This window comes from Sminthopsis crassicaudata, chromosome 3 (genome assembly GCF_048593235.1).
Source record: "Sminthopsis crassicaudata isolate SCR6 chromosome 3, ASM4859323v1, whole genome shotgun sequence".
In the NCBI taxonomy this organism is placed as follows: Eukaryota; Metazoa; Chordata; class Mammalia; order Dasyuromorphia; family Dasyuridae; genus Sminthopsis; species Sminthopsis crassicaudata.
Window position 1 is genome coordinate 510,614,854 of NC_133619.1, and position 16,243 is coordinate 510,631,096.

The following is a 16,243-nucleotide window of genomic DNA, read 5'->3' on the forward strand; positions in this document are numbered from 1 at the left end:
TCCCTTCATTTCTATAAACAAATGCACAATTGTTTGAATATTATTTACCAACATATAAAGGGTTGTTTTTGCCAATTTTGTCCAAAGAGGACCTTTTTTAATGCTTCTCTCAGTCTTAGCTATTGATTAGTGTTATTATAATTATTATCATTATCTCTTTTTCTGTCTTTTAAAATCATGTGCATACAGAAACATTCCTTAGATGAATTGCTTTCCTATTTTTCTTTTATATTTAATATATTTGCAGAAGTAGTAAAGGATAGTGAAGTAGTGTAAAATTCAAATGGAAGGGATTCCTGTGGGTTGTATGCTGATTTAAAAAACTACAAATTAACACCATCTATATTGTATTTTTTTATTAAATTTGTTAAACATTTCCCCATTACAGTATGTTCTGGTTTCAGAGGCAGGTGCTCACTAGAACCCGCCTCTGGATTGTAATGGATAGAGAATTAGACTCAAAATCAGGAAAACTCAGGTTCAAATCCTGCCTTGCATATGTAATAGTTGTGTCACTCTGAGAAAGTCACTTAACTTCTCAATGTTCCAGGCAGCTTTCTAGTACTATACAATTCAGAGAAGATGTGGCCAGCATGGGTAGAGTTTGACTGCTCACCCAAAAGTTCCTTAGTCTGATGAAATCATATGTCCAATACTTATCCCTATTTAATGTTCTATACCCAGATGGGTTTTTAAAAAACTGTTTTTTGGAGTTATATGTTAAGATATAAACTCATCATCTGAACACAACCTCAGTATGATTCTAATGGAAGGCCATAGGTTATTATTAATATTATTATTGATTTGTTTTGAAGAACATATGTCCTTCCGTTTCAGTCTTAAACTCTATCCCACCAGTTCTTGGTAATGCCTGGGGCATTGTCCTCACGCCAAGTATGAATATCACTTCTGCCTCCCCTTTTCTGTCATTTGTCTTCTGGGAATTATTAAACATCACTTAAGCTTCTCCTTCCATGTTTTTCTTCTTCGGAAATAATTCTTTCCATTTTTATCTCACTGCCTTCTAAATACCCAGCTTGGCCAGTTGACCTGGGACATCAAAAAAGAGTGTAGGAGAAAAAAAATTGATGTAGGAGAAATTTTAAAGGTTGAGGAGCCAGCACTCCTGGTTTCAAATCTCTAGTTCCACCATTTACTGATGGTTCCTAAGTTAACTGATTTTCTTCTCTGATTCTCAGCTTTCCCATCTATAAAATGGGAAATATGTTCTCTCAGGGAAATTAGGAGAAACTTATTTTTTTTTTAAACATTGTCAATCCCTTCAAAATGGAAAGCTATCACTGTTAATTGAGATAAGATGAAAACACATTTTATAAACCATAAAGTGACCCCTCCTCAGCTGAGGGAATTTTCTTATTATAGTTTACCAAGACAGTAATAATAACATCCATTTCTGCTAATAGTGAAGGATCATTTCCCCATGGACAATAAATGAGTAAGTGTTTAGAGTACAGAAAAGATTATTATTAGCAAGAACATTTCCTCTCTCACACACACTCCTTGACTGAAAGAGATTGCATCTTCTCTTTTCCCTGAGGCCCTTGGGCTAGGGGCTGCCTTTCCTGTAAGTAATGTCTTTCCAGGCATGTCTTCTCAGGCTCTGGGCATAGGGGAGGTTCAGATCATGATGAGTCTTAGGAAGAGGTTTTAGCTCTGGGTCTCTAATGTCTTTCTGAGAAGCTCCAAGCCAGCTTTGGCTTTGAATCAGAGCATCATGGAACTTCAGGTCAAAGTGGGGAGGTTCTCCAATCCAGTCTGCTACATCCAAGCTAGATACATGCAATAATAAAAATAATAAGATAGTAGGAGACATGTAGAGAAAATAAGAATTACAGAGCATTAGAGAGGTTAGAAGCTATCTTACAGATCTTCTTTTTGCAAAGGGGGAAACTAATGCACAAGAAGGGAAAGGGGCATGCCCAAGGGAAGGTTTGGAATCATAGCTAAGTGTCCAAATTGTAGGGCAGGGGGATAAGGAGAGTCAGAAGCCCTGAGACACTAGCTGGAATTCACTGTTAGAAAGCCTGATCATGAAGAAATACTCTTCTGTTATATGAAACTGTTCTTTCCCACCCCAGAACTGCTATGATAGTAAAGAGACAAAGATAGTATCTTGTTTTTTGAGTGGCTCTGAGAGTCTCATGCTAAGAGTTCTTTGGTCAGAGATCCAGAGATCTGCCTAGAGGGCAGACTAAGGAGAAATGGGCAAAGAGGAGATTTATTTTAGGTTTAATGTCAGAAAAGATTTCCTAATGATTAGAACCTCTGCAAGATGAAGTGGGATACCCAAGAAGTGGACTCCTTTCTCGTCACAGCAGATGTGGAGTTGATGAACTGAACAACCTAAATAGGATACTATACTAATATCCCAACTGTAGCAGCAATTCTGGGCTTGGGAAAGAACAGTCCCATGCAACAGATATTAGGAAGAGGAGTAAAATGAAGTCAGATTAGAAAAGTAGGTTGGAACCAAATTATGAAAGCCTTAAAATACCAGATTGAGGAGTCTGTTATTCTAGAAGTCTTTCATTCTAGAAGTGATAGGGAGCCACAGAAGATTTATAAACAGGGAATGACAGTCACATCTATATTCTAGGATTTATCACAATGGCAATCGTGGGAAGAATTAATTGGAGAAAGGAGAGACTTGAGACAGGGAGAGTAATTAGGAGGTTATCATAATAGTCCAGATGAGAATCCACAAGAGTCTGAACTAGGATTGAGGATGGTGAGTGAAAGAAAGGGGACAGAGTAAAAAAAAAAACATTTACTGGGGCTCCCTCATTGGATCTCTGACCAAAGGACTCTTGGCCTGAGACTCTCAGAGTCATGTTTTACTTATGGATCATTTAATATTTTGTTTTTCCCTAGTTATATGTAAAACAATTTTTAACATTTATTTTTAAAATTTTGAGTTCCAGATATTCTCCCTTCCTCCCTCCCCATCACTCCTCCCGCATTGAGAAGGCACATGTGAGGTTATATAAAACATCTCCATAAAAGTCATGTTGTGAAAGAAAACATAGATCTCCTCCCCCCAAAAAACCCCTCAAGAAAAATAAAGTAAAAGAAATAGTATGCTTCAATCTGTATTCAGACATCAACAATTCTTCCTCTAGGTATGGATAGCATTTTTCATAGTAAATTCTTCAGAGTAGTCTTGTATCATTGTATTGTTGATCATCCCACAACAAATATATTGTGTACTTTATACACAGTATATTTCACTTTGCATAAGCTCAAGGAAGACTTTCCAGGTTTTTTCTGAGAGTATCCTACTTATTTCATATATAGAACAATAGTATTTCATCATAACTATATACCACAATTTATTCAGGCAATTCTCAATTGATGAGCATCCCCTCAATTTCCAATTCTTTGTTCTCTCAAAGTCATTTTCACAATCAGATCTGTGATTTATGAGAGTGTAGAAACACAAGATGAATACAACGTAGTTTGGAAAAGCTTGCACTAGCAGCTTTGAGGCAGGGAGAAATAGAAGCAATAAAGGCTTTGTGTAGGTAGAAGGTGAAGAATTTGAGCTGTGCCTTGAAAAAAATCTAGGGATTTTTAGAATTGGATGGAAGGAGGAGCATTCCAGGCATGGGGAACCACCATTGTGAAGGCATAGAAATGGATGTTGCAGTGTCCAAAATAAGTAGCACAGGATGTGAAGGGAGAATAAGTTGGGAGTGTTGAAGGGGACTGAGAAGCAAAGGGAGTGGGCTGACCCCACCTTATGAGCTTTGGATGAGGAGTGTCTCAGAGGCATTCTGGGTCATCCAGTAGAAAATGGGCTCTTTGGATTACTCACAGAATGACACAATTACAGAATCTCAGAGGGAGCAGGGACTTCAGGGGACATCTGTTCCAACCTGTACCCAACTGCACCATATCAGACAAGTCATTCAGCCTCTTCTCAAAGACCTTCAATAAAGTGATATACAAGTTTGAGATGAAGAAATTAAAGCTATCTATAGTCGTATGAAAAAATGCTCTATACTATTGATTAAAGAAGTGCAAATTAAAACAACTTTGAGGTACCATTTTACATCTATCAGATTGGCTAAGATGACAGAAAAATGTAATGATAAATGCTGGAGGTGATGTGGAAAAACTGAAACACTAATGCATTGTTGGTGGAATTGTGAGTTAATCCAGCCACTCTGCAGAGAAAGCAATTGGAAACTATGCCCAAAGGGCTATAACATTGTGCATACTCTTGGATTCAGTAATGTCTCTACTGGATCTGCACCCCAAAGAGATCATAAAAGTAGAAAAAGGACCCACTTGTGCAAAAATGTTTGTAGCATTTCTTTTTGTGGTGGCAAAGAGTAGGAAATTGAGTGAATGCCCAGCAATGGGGGAATAGCTGAATAAGTTATGGTATATTAATATAATGGAATATTATATAAGAAATGATGAGCAGGTTGATTTCAGAGAAACCTGGAAAGACTTACATAATGCTGAGTGAAATGAGCAGAACCAGAACATTGTATGCAGTAATGACAAGAGTATGTGATAATCAAGAATGACAGATTTAGCTCTTCTCAGCAATACAGTGATCCAAGATAGTTCCAATAGACTTGGGATGGAAAATGCCATCTTTCATCAGAAAGAGAACTACAGAGACTGAAGGCAGATTGAAGCATATTATTTTCACCATTTTTTGGCTTTCTTTTTCTTTCTTGTGATTTTCCTCTATATTCTGATTTTTCTTTCTTAACATGACTAATATGGAAATATGTTTAAAATCATTGTACATATATGACATATCTGATTACTTGTTGTCTTTGGGGAGAGAAGAGGGAGGGAGAAAAATTAGGAACTCAAAATCTTACAAAAATTCATGTTGAAAACTATCTTTACATATAATTAGAACAGTAAAATACTATTAAGGAAAAAAAAACAATTACCATAAAAACCCTTAAAATAAAAATAAAGAAGCACTGTACCACCTCCTCAAGTCAGTCATTCCATTTTGGCCAACTCTACTTATAGGGAAGTTTCCTTACGTCATACCCAAATTTGCCAATTGTCAGTCCCGCCCCCCCCCCCCCCAGCTCCAAATGATGCCCTCTGAGGCCACTGAGAACAAACTAATTTCCTCTTCTACTTAATAGTGCTTTAAACACTTGAAAACAACAAGGCTATTTTCCACAGTGTTCTCTTCCCTAGACTAAACAGTCCTAGTTTCATTAACTAACCATGGATTTGTCTGGTCTTCATTCAATCTCACCATCCTGACCACCAAAGGTAAAAAATGGAGAAATTTTGCACCCAGGACAAATGTCAAAGGCTAGAGCAAGCAGCAGATGAGGGGAGAGGATGGGGAGAGGATCAGAAGTCCTGAGATACTAGCTGGAAGTCACTACTAGAAAGGCAGCTAGTGATGAAAGTAAATTATGAAGCACTTATTGTTAGATCCTGTACTAAGTGCTGGGGATACAGACACAAAACCTAGATTATTCCAACCCTCAATGGGTTTACAATCTAACGCATATGTAAGGATATATAATTATGGTGAATACAAAAATAAATGCATGGGAGATTTGGTTTAGACATCCATAGCACCAGAGGAGGTCAGGAATAACCTCTCTCAGAAAGTGGCATTTGGGCAGAAAAGAAAGAAGGGAAAAAGGGGAGGAGGGAGAAAGAAAGAAAGAAAGAAAGAAAGAAGAAAGAAAGAAAGAAAGAAAGAAAGAAAGAAAGAAAGAAAGAAAGAAAGAAAGAAAGAAAGAAAGAAAGAAAGAAAGAAAGAAAGAAAGAAAGAAAGAAAGAAAGAAAGAAAGAAAGAAAGAAAGAAAGAAGAAAGAAAGAAAGAAAGAAAGAAAGAAAGAAAGAAAGAAAGAAAGAAAGAAAGAAAGAAAGAAAGAAAGAAAGAAAGAAGAAAGAAAGAAAGAAAGGAAGAAAGGAAGAAAGGAAGAAAGAAAGAGAAAGAAAGAATTGATTCTAAGAGATAGAAAGGAGAGTATTCCAAGCATGGGAGACCTGTTAGTACAAAGGAATAAAGATGGACTATGGAGCATCATGTGAGGAAGAGCAAATAAACTAGGATCACTGTACTGTGAAGTGTCTAGAGGATGAATATAAAGCAGATTGAAATGATCCAAACAGAATGAATTATCTGATATTTTATCCCTGATCAAATTATCAGAGTTAATAGAAACCTCTGTAGTTTATTGAATAGAGGGATTCAGAGACATGTTTTAGCAATATCCTTTTGGCATCTGTGTAAAGAATGGTTTGTAGAGAAGATTATGGAAAACCGATCAGGAAACCTTTAGAATAACTGAGGCAAGAGTTCACACCTGAACTAAGATAGTGGTCAAGTGAGTAGGGAGAAAGGGATGTTATAGGAAAGAGATTGTGGAGAATGGAAAGGCACAAGATAGCAGCTGTTTGGGTATGAAAGATAAGGTAGAATAAAGAATAAAGATTACAAGGTTACAAGCCTGAGAAACTAGAAGAATGCTGGTGTCTTCAACAGAAAAAGGGGAGGTTTGGGGGTAGAGATAATAAGTTCTATTTTGGATGTATTGACTCTGAGACGTCTCCAGGACATCTGGTTCTAAATGAACAATAAGAATGCAATAATGATGCAGAGGTGGTAGGCTCTGGTGAGAGTTATTTAGGGATAGGAAGACTTTGGACAATTTATAGCCAAGTTTAAGGAACTAGTAGATAAAGAAAGATTGGAAAGAGACAAGGTTAATAGTGAGGGCAATCTGAGGGAGAAGGCAAGAAGGGATGGGTGCTGGTGCATGGATTGGCCTTGGTGGGGAGAAAAGCCACAGTTTCATCGAAGAACAGAATAAGAAGAAACAGGGGAAGATAAGGTCAAATTGTGAAAAGAAGAGGAGCTGACTGATACAGAAGGAGGGAGCAGAGGGAGATCTTGATGAATAGTCTGAATTTTTTAAATTAAAGTAGGAAACAAAGGCTTCAGCTGGTCACATACTTTGGGAAGCTTGAGGAGAAAATCCAAAATCTGGAATAATTGTTATTAAGAGCAAGATAGAGAATCCATCATCGAGGCTAAACCTTGCTGAAACCTTGGGAGATAGCTGCTATTATTATATTAATTTTACAGTTGAGGAAACTAAAGCAGACTGAAATTAAGTAAATTTGTCTAAGATCACACAGCTGGATTTGCATGCAAATTTTCATGATTTCAGGCCCTGTGCTACCTAGCATGAAAGCAAGTTTATGGAATGATATTGAAAAGTTTTACATAGTAATACTGAAAAAGGCATTATAGCATAATATTGGAAAAGATGGAACCAGATTTGAGTTTATATTTTGTCTTACAGTAGAACACTGCTAAAGAACAAGGGAGTGATTAGAACAGAGTAGGTGCTTTAATTGACTGACCTGTGTCTTAGGAATATTACTCTAACCACTGTGGTGAAGAATTTGGAGTGTGGAAACAAGTTTGAAGGCTATGGCTGTAATCTAAATGATAAATCCTGAAGGTTAGAATCATCATAGTGATTTTGGGATCACAGAGGAGTGGCTGGGTCCAAGAGAAACAAACTGTGGGTGATGGTAGGTAAGAGTTGAAAATGACTCCAACATTTAAGCCTTGATGACTGGAAAGATAATGGGGCCAATAGCAAAAATATGAAAGTTTGGAGAAAGGAAATATTGATGGTAAGATGATAAACTCAATCCAGGAAACCAAAGAAAGGGAACATGATAAATGGAAGCTGTGAGTGCAGATTACTTTCTAGACAGTTTCAGTTAAAGGGATGAAAGCTATAGGATAGTTAGTAGGTCAAGGGGAGAAGAAGGTTCAGAGATTTTTTTTTTCTTTTCAGTTTCTTTTTAGGATAGCAAAGATCTAAGCAGGTAGAAGGGGAAAAGGAAGTAGAAAAGGTAAAAGTAAAAATAAGAGAGTAACTTGTGATCCATCTAATTGGGAAGTCTTTTGAATGTTCCTCCTGGGATATCCTTTCTTCTTCAATTTCCTGTGATCTCCTTTCATACGCTTCCCACTATGTTTCCTCATCAGGAAGTTGGAATCATGAGGTCTGGATTTAAATCCAGATTTACTGGCTTACTTGGTTCTGTGACCATAGGCAAATTTCTTTCTCTCTGCAATGTTCAGTTTCATCAATTCTACCATGAGGGTAATTTTACTCCTAGGACCTGCCACACCAGATTGTTTTAAGGAAAAAGCTTTGCAAAACTTAACTGGTTCTATGTGTTACAATGATGGTGATGGTGCTAGTGATGATGGTGGTGATGATAGTGATGTTATAGCAGCCAAAGAATTCACTGTCAAGTGGCCAGGTGACTAGTGACAAACCTCCCTATGCTGAGGCTGCACCCTGAAAAGGAGACATCATTTGTCACCATACTTGAAATCTTTCTAATGTGGTTGAACCTAGAAGAGGTTTGCTCACTGACAAAGCCTTTGAATCTAAAGAAGGGCCTCAGCACATTAGATGGACCCTCTATAATCAATTTATAGGGGGACATGGATGAGACTTGCCAAAGATTCGTAGGAATAGATGGGTTGGTATCTACACCATCCAACTATTGTTGTAATCATTATCTAATGTTTTGTCTTTTTGCTTTCCTCCTATATCGTTAGTGTTTCCCAATTGTATATAATAATATTTGGATTTAGGTAAATTATTTAAATAATTTACTTTTAAAATTATTATTTTTAATGTTCTTTTTTAAATTTTTGAGTTTTGAATTCTCTTACTGTCTCTCCCACTCACTGAGAAAACAAGCAACATCATATCAGTTACCCTTGTGAAATCATTGAAAACATATTGCCATATTAGTCATGTCACAAAAGCAAAAAAAGAAAATGAGAAAATTATACTTTACCCAGAATTCAACAGTTCTTTCTCTGGAGTGAATAGAATTTTTCACTATGAATCCTTTGGAATTGTTTTGGATCACTGTGTTGATCTGAGTAAATAAGTGTCACAATTGGTCATTGTTACAATATTGCTATTACTGTATATAATGATTTTCTGGTTCTGCTCACTTTACTTTGTATCAGCTAACCCAAGTCTTCCCAGGATTTTTTGCAACCATGCCCATTGTCATTTCTTATAACACAGTAATATTCCATTACAATCATGTACCACAACTTGCCCAGCCATTCCCCAATTGATAGGCATCATCTCAATTTCCAATTCTTTGCCACCACAAAAATAGCTGCTATAAATATTTTTCTACATAAAAATCTCTTTCCTTTTTCTTTGTTCTCTTTGTGATACACACCTAATGGTGGTATTGCTGGGCCAAAGGGTATGCACAGTTTTATATATGCACAGTTCCAAATTGTTCTTCAGAATAGATGGACCATTTCGCAACTCCAAGAGTTCCATCAATGTACCTATTTTCTGACATCCCCTTCAGCATTTGTCATTTCTGATCAGTGTGAGGTGGTATTTCAAGAGTTGTTTTAATTTGCATTTCTCTAATCAATTGTGATTTTTTTTTATCTAACTATAGATAACTTTGCTTTCCCTTTCTAAAACTGCCAGTTTATATCCTTTGACCACTTATCAATTGAATGGTTCTCATTTTTATGCATTGATTCAGTTCCCTACATATTTGAGAAATGAAGCCCTTATCAGAAAAACTTGGTATATATATATATATTTTTTTTTTTTCTATTTCTCTATTATCTATGGGTTATTGTTGTTATTCAGTTATGTCTGACTCTTTATGGCCCTATGGACCAGAGGCAAATAACCTGGAATGATTTGCCATTTTCTTCTCCAGTAAATTAAGACAAACAGAGATTAAACAATTTGCTCAGGATTGCATAACTAGTAAATGTCTGAGACCAGATTTGAATGCCAATCCTTCTGACTCAAAGTCCAGCACTCTAGCTATTGAGCCACCTAATTGATTCTATAGAGACATGCATTATGTCTACATAAGTTACAAATTGCAAAGAATTTTTCTCACTAAGAAATCCCATGAAGGTACAAGTATTATTAGACCAATTTTACATATAAGGAAACTAAGATTCAAAAGGAGATAGAAACTTGTCTAGAATTAAAGACAGTGTGTGATGATGTTGGGAACTTGAACTCAGACGACCTGCTTCTTACTCCATGAAATTTCTCATAATTCTCTTTTCAGTGAAATCTGATAAATTGAAAAGCTGAGCACAATGAAAGACAGTGAGAAAGACTTAGAAAGAATGATCCATTTAGCTGCCCTAATAATAATAAATGTGCATATTCTTCCCATATAGAAATATAAAGTTTAACCTTATTGAATCCTTTATGATTTCTCTTTCATGTTTACATTTTTTATGGTTCTTTTGAGTCCTGTGTTTGTCAAATTTTCTATTCAGTTCCAGCCTTTTCACTGGGAATGCTTAGAAGTTCTCTATTTCATTTAATATTCATTTTCCTCTTGAAGAACAGTATTCAATTTTCCTGAGCAGATCATTCTTGTTTGTAATCCTAGCACATTCCAAGTCTTTTGTTTCCCTAAAGTGGAAGCTGCTAAATCTTTTGTGATCCTGACTGTGATCTCATAATATTTGAATTGCTTGCAATATTTTCTCCTTGACTTGGGAACTCTGGAATTTGGCTATAATATCCCTCAGAATTTTCATTTTAGGTTCTCTTTCAGAAAGTGATCAATGGATTCTTTCAATTTATGTATCTAAGAATGATGGGGAATTTTCCTTTATAATTTATTGAAATATTATGTCTTGAATGTTTTTCTTATTGTAGCTTTCAGGTGATTCAATAATTCTTAAATTAAATCTCCTCAATTTTTTTTCCAAATCAATTGTTTTGCTGAAGAGATATTTCACATTTTCTTTTTCTTTTTTCATTCTTTTAATTTTGTTTTATTGTTTTTTTGTTGTCTTGTGGAGTCATTAGCTTCCACTTTGTCCACTTTGATTTTTTAAGTTCTTCAGTTAATTTTTGCACTTCTTTTTCTTTAATTAAAGCTTTTTATTTACAAAGCATATGCATGGGTAATTTTTCCAACATTGACCCTTGCAAAACCTTTTGTTCCAAATTTTCCCCTCCTTTCCCCCCATCCCTTTCCGAGCTGGCAGGTAGTGCAATAAATGTTAAATATGTTGAAATACATGTTAGAGCCAATATATGCATACATATTTATACAGTTATCTTGTTGCACAAAAAAAATCAGATCAAGAAGGAAGAAAAAGAAAAACTGAAAAAGAAAACAAAATGCAAATAAATAACAACAGAGAGAGTGAGAATGCTATGTTATGTTCCACACTCCAGTTCCCATAGTCTTCTCTCTGGGTGTAGATGGCTCTCTTTGTCACTGAACAAGTGGAACTGATTTGAATCATCTCATTGTTGATCATCATATAGTCTTATTGTTGTTGTGTACAGTGATCTCCTGATTCTTCTCATTTCACTTAGTATCAGTTCATGTAGGTCTCTCCAAGCCTCTCTAAAATCATCCTGCTGATCATTTTTTTACAGAACAATAGTATTCCATAGCATTCATATACCATAATTTATTCAGCCGCTCTCCAATTGATGGGCATTTTTTTTTTGGTTGAGACAATTGGGGTTAAATGACTTGACCAGTACCACACAGCTAGGAAGTGTTGTATGTCTAAGATTAGATTTGAACTCAGGCCCTCCTGACTTCAGAACTGATGTTCTATCCATTATGCCACTCAGTATCCAGTTTCTTGCCATTACAAAGAGGGGCTGCCACAAACATTTTTGCATATGTGGGTCCCTTTCCCTCATTTAAGATTTCTTTGGGATATAAGCCCAGTAGAAACACTCCTAGATTAAAGGGTATGCACAATTTGATTACTTTTTGAGCATAGTTCCAAATTTCTCTACAAAATGGTTGGATCCACTCACATTCCACCAAGAATGTATCAGTGTCCTAGTTTTCCCATATCCACTCCAACATTCATAATTGTCTTTTCCTGTCATCTTAGCCAATCTGACAGATAGTATCTCAGAATTGCCTTAATTTGCATCTCTCTGATCAATAATAATTTGGAGCACCTTTTCATGGGCTACAAATAGTTTCAATTTCTTCATCTGAAAATTGTCTTCATACCCTTTGACCATTTATCAATTGGAAAATGGCTTGAACTATTATAAATTTGAGTCAATTCTCTATATATTTTAGAAATGAGGCCTTTATTAGATCCTTTGGATGTAAAAATGTTTTCCCAACTTATTAATTCCCTTCTAATCTTGTTTGTATTAGTTTTGTTTGTACACAAACTTTTTAACTTAATATAATCAAAATTATCTATTTTATGATCAATAATGACCTCTAGTTCATCTTTGGGCACAAATTCCTTCCACCTCCACAAATCTGAGAGGTAAACTATCGTCTTTTCTTCTAATTTGTTTATAATATCACTTTTATGTCTAGATCATGAACCCATTTTGACCTTATCTTGGTATATAATGTTAGATGTGGGTCTATGCCTAGTTTCTACCATATTAATTTCCAATTTTCCCAGCAGTTTTTGTCAAATAGTGAATTCTTATCCCAAACGCTGGGGGCTTTGGGTTTGTTATTGTCATTGGCTATTTTGGTGTGTGAACCTAACCCATTCCACTGATCAACTTATCTTAGCCAGTACCAAATGGGTGCTTTATAATATAGTTTTAGATCTGGTACAGTTAAGCCACTTTCATTTGCTTTTCTCTTCATTAATTCCTTTGAAATTCTTGCCCTTTTGTTCTTTCAGATGAATTTTGTTGTTATTTTTTTTTATAGGTGAGTAAAATAGTTTCTTGGGAGTTTGATTGGTATAGCACAAAATAAATAGATTAGTCTAGGTAGTATTGTCATCTTTATTATATTCGCTCAACCTATCCATGAGCACTTGATATTTTTCCATTTGCTTAGATCTGACTTTATTTGTGTGGAAAGTTTTGTAGTATAGCTCATACAGTTCCTGACTTTCCCTTGGCAGATAAATTCCCAAATATTTTATATTATCAAAAGTTATTTTAAATGGAATTTCTCCTTGCATCTCTTGCTGTTGGATTTTGTTAGTGATGTATAAGAATGCTGATGATTTATGTGGATTGCTAAAGTTATGGATTATTTCTAATAGCGTTTTATTTGATTCTCTGGGATTCCCTAAGTATATCATCATATCATCTGCTAAGAGTGATAATTTGGTTTCCTCATTGCCTACTCTAATTCCTTTAATCTCTTTCTTATTGCCAAACTTCTTTGCACTTCTTTTGCCATTTGATTAATTCTGTTTTTTAAAGCATTTTTTTTCAACCTCCTTTATCAAGCTCTTAATTCTCTTTTTACAATTTTTTTTACATCACTTTAATTTCTTTCCCCAGTTTTCCTCTGCCACTTTTGTCTCTTTAACTCTTCCAGGAATGTTCTTGGGCTTGTGTCCAATTAGCATTTTTTTGAGGCTTTGCTTGTAACTGGTTTTATACTATACTTACTCTGAGTTTTTGTCTTGGGCTTCTCTGCCATCACAGTAGCTTTTTTAGGGTCAGGTTTTGTTGTTATTGTTGTTTGCTCATTTTTTTTAGCCTATTCTTGATTTTGAACTTTATTTTAAAGTTGAACTTTGCTTATCTAGAAGGTGGTGGCAAGGAGATACTGTCTCAAGTTTTGAACTTTTTCATGCTGCTGTTTTCAAAGCTAATTTTGTGAGTCTGCAAGTTTTTGGTGCTTCCAAGGTGGTGTGATCTGGGGAGAGATGTGGTCACTGCTTTCCTGGTCTATGTTCTGGTCATGAATCAGCAATGGACTCTGCTTTTCTAAAGCTGCAAATGCTAGTGTTTCTCTCTGTCCTAGAACTATAACCCAAAACTGCATATGAGCAATAGAATTTTCCAAGCAGCAAAGATCTTCCACCCAGTGCAAAGGGTCTTCTATAATCTCTTTCTAAGCAGTTGTCTGACCCCCTTACCATCTCTGGGCTGAGAGTTCTGGATGCTGCTGCTGCCACTGTTTGCTTTAAGTCAGCCACAATCCCTAAGTCACAGATTTCTTTTGCCAATCTCTTGAATTATCTAAAGCTAGAAAAATTTGTTGGCTTGGGCATTTTTACAGGTTGTTTGGAGGGGAATTTGGAGGAGTTGTTGAGAGAATTCAGATGGACTGTTGCTTTTACACACCATCTTGGCACTGCCTTTTATCTGTCCCTTTTAAACATTATAACTTCAAAGTGTTATATTCTATACTTGAATTCCATCCCACCATTGTTATATTCTAATTCAGAATCTTGTCTCACCAGTATTCTACAATCTAGATTTGAATTTGTGAATTTGTTTTCATCTCTTTACATTGTAATTTTTACTTTGCTTTATTACCCATATTTTGTGCATTAGGAGAAAAATTGTCTTTACATGATAACTATTTTTGGTCCTCTTCCCTGGCACTTGCCTCCTATGAAACACTGGTCTTCCACTGATTTTTGTCTTCTGAGTCATTCTTCCTAAGCCTCTCTCATTCCATAGTACCCAGCTTTGCAATTTATCAGATTTCACTGAAAAGAGAAGGGAGTTGTGTAACGTGCTCTCCTGGCATTTACAATTACTAGTCTGCTGTAGGCCCAGAGTACCTTTGACCACTGACCTTTGCAGTGTGAACTCTACCCGGCTTGCCTCCTCTGAGGCCTTCAAAAGTCTCTGGCCATGATCTCTTGAATCTATAGCTTAATAACCGGTAGCGCACTCAAGAACAGCCATGTGTAATCTTAAAAGCCTTTATTACACCTACTCACATAATGCCCTGACTGATGCCCTGACTTGTTGGTTCCCTAGTGAACACCTGGTCAGAACACCCACGTGTTCACTACCAAAATCCTTACCTCTTTCGGCTACCCATCTTGGCTTGGCCACCCAGGCTAGGGAGCCAGGGTGAAGAGCGCCTGGTTAAAGAGAGCAACTGCTGCCTGCAGTGGGCTTATAAAGGGCCTGTGAGTTCACACACACAGCCAATCAGCGAGAGAGTCACCCATTACGAAGCTATCTCAAAATGGACAGGATCCCACCTACAAGGTAGTCCTAATATCCACAGAAATTACTTCTGGGCCTCAATCTCCAGATGCACCGTGGCGCCGCCCATTTAAAGGAGCCTTACAGAGTTGTAAGAAATTTCATGAAATAAGAAGCAAGTCATCTGGGTTCAAGTCCCCAGTATCATTACACATTGTCTTTAACTCTAGACAAGTTTCTTCTTCCTTTTGAAACTCAGTTTCCCCATCTGTAAAATGAGCCTAATATTACTTGCAACTTCATGGGATTCTTAGTGAAAAAAATTCTTTGTAAATTGTAAAGCACTGGAAAATGGCACTTTGTTCTCAAAAAAGAGTGAGTAAATGTTTTCTATGCTGTAAAGGCTCCCACCATGGCCAAGGGATTATTATAGCTTACAAAGTCAGTAAATAGCATACAATTCCTGCTAACAGTAAGAGAGGAATCATTTCCCCACAGACAGTTGATGATTAAGTGCCAAAATGTGTGAGGCAGAAAATAGATTATTATCAACATAACATTTCCTCTCTATCCTTCTATCTCCCTGAATAAAGGAGATTGCGTTGCCCCTTGCTCTGGAACCCCTGAGTTGAGAAACTTACCTTTTCTGTCAGGTTCCAAATCCAGGGGAGTTGAGAACCTGGTAAACCTTGGGGAAAATTTCAGCTCAGGTTGTCCAGTGTCTAATGAGGAGCAACTGGCCAGTTCTGGCTTTGAATCAGATAATCCATGGGAGTTTCAGGCTAGAGAAAGAAACTAGAGAGATTCATTCAATCATAGATTTAGAGGGAGAAGGTAGAGTGTCCCCTAATTTTATAGGTAAGGAAATTTAGTGCTTTTTCTTTGTGGGTTTTTTACAGTTTACAAATAATTTTCATCAATAACCATCTGGTTGCCTAATCTATAGAATTCCTCTGTTTCATTGAATGACCATCTTCTTCCATGGAAAAAGATGCTAAACTTAGCTGGGTAGTTCATTCTTGGTTGCAGTCCTTGATCTTTTGCCTTACGGAATATCAGGTTCCAGGCCCTTCTATCTTTTAATGTGGAGGCAGCCAGATCTTGGGTGACCCTTATTGTGGCACCTTGGTATTTAAATTGTTTTTTTCTAGCTGCTTGCAGGATTTTCTCCTTTGTGTGGTAATTCTGCAGCTTAGCCACAATATTCCGTGGTGTTCTTTTTTTAGGGTCTATTTCAGAAGGAGTTCGATGAATTCTTTCCACATCTACTTTCCCTTCTGTTTCTA

The 16,243-nt window shown here is 36.5% G+C and overlaps 1 protein-coding gene and 1 long non-coding RNA gene across 5 annotated transcripts in view; one reads left to right on the forward strand and one right to left on the reverse strand.

Moving 5' to 3' along the window:
* P2RY6 (pyrimidinergic receptor P2Y6) overlaps positions 1-16,243 on the forward strand; it is a 103,300-nt gene that overhangs the window by 64,926 nt on the left and 22,131 nt on the right. The window lies entirely within an intron of this gene.
* LOC141563227 (uncharacterized) overlaps positions 204-16,243 on the reverse strand; it is a 66,269-nt gene continuing 50,229 nt past the window's right edge. Inside the window, exons 3-5 of the long non-coding RNA XR_012488372.1 lie at positions 15,599-15,752; positions 8,866-8,949; positions 204-1,790 (exon numbers count right to left, since the gene is read on the reverse strand). This is a non-coding gene — a long non-coding RNA (uncharacterized LOC141563227). The remainder of the gene's footprint in view (positions 1,791-8,865; positions 8,950-15,598; positions 15,753-16,243) is intronic.